The following is a 738-nucleotide window of genomic DNA, read 5'->3' as shown; positions in this document are numbered from 1 at the left end:
TCCTAGATACTTCAAGATAAAGGCAGAGTGGGATTTGGGACAGAGGTCGGCCATGACCAAAGTTGAGAAGGACTGTTGCCTTTGGCAACCAGCGCTGCTCCCCTGGAAGCAATTTCAACCCATCATGAGGTAGGGGTACTGTGATGGCCCAGGAAGGGCCTTCTTTTTGGTTCTGACTTGTCACTGTGTTGATTTCTCACAAACTCGACCCACTTTGAAGTCATAATCTAGCCACTAGGAGGACATTCAGGATGGATCCCCCCTTTCTTGCGTTGGTTGTCTCTTCCGCTTTAAAAAATAGTAAAAATAGTAAATAGTAAAAGAACCGAAAACAAGGATTGAATGTGACACATTTTCCTAGAACTGGGCTCCCTCCAAGACCTAAGTCTTTTCTGATTTTGGCTGACTGAGCTTCTTGACCCACCTCCTTGGTAAAAATCAGTGATGTTAAGGGCTGTTAGCGCTGTTAAAACTACACAGGGATACACTTAGAAAATGTAGAGAGACGGTGTCAACGTTGAGACCTTTCTGACGGACGAGGTGCCCAGAAGTAGCATTCTCGCCCAAGCCGTGATTTTTTTCAGATGTCTTAAAGCTAGCCTTCCACCCCTACTCCCACCTCCGTATTTGCTATTGTGAGCATGATAGTCTTCCTTGATGGTGGGGCCATTTGTTTGGTAAATAAAGTATGGTGGGCGAGGAGTACTGTGAAGAAACAAACAAACGAACAAGAAAACA

This window comes from Felis catus, chromosome E2 (assembly GCF_018350175.1).
Source record: "Felis catus isolate Fca126 chromosome E2, F.catus_Fca126_mat1.0, whole genome shotgun sequence".
Taxonomy (NCBI): Eukaryota; Metazoa; Chordata; class Mammalia; order Carnivora; family Felidae; genus Felis; species Felis catus.
The sequence above is the reverse complement of the archived record's forward strand: the minus strand, read 5'-3'. Positions refer to the sequence as shown.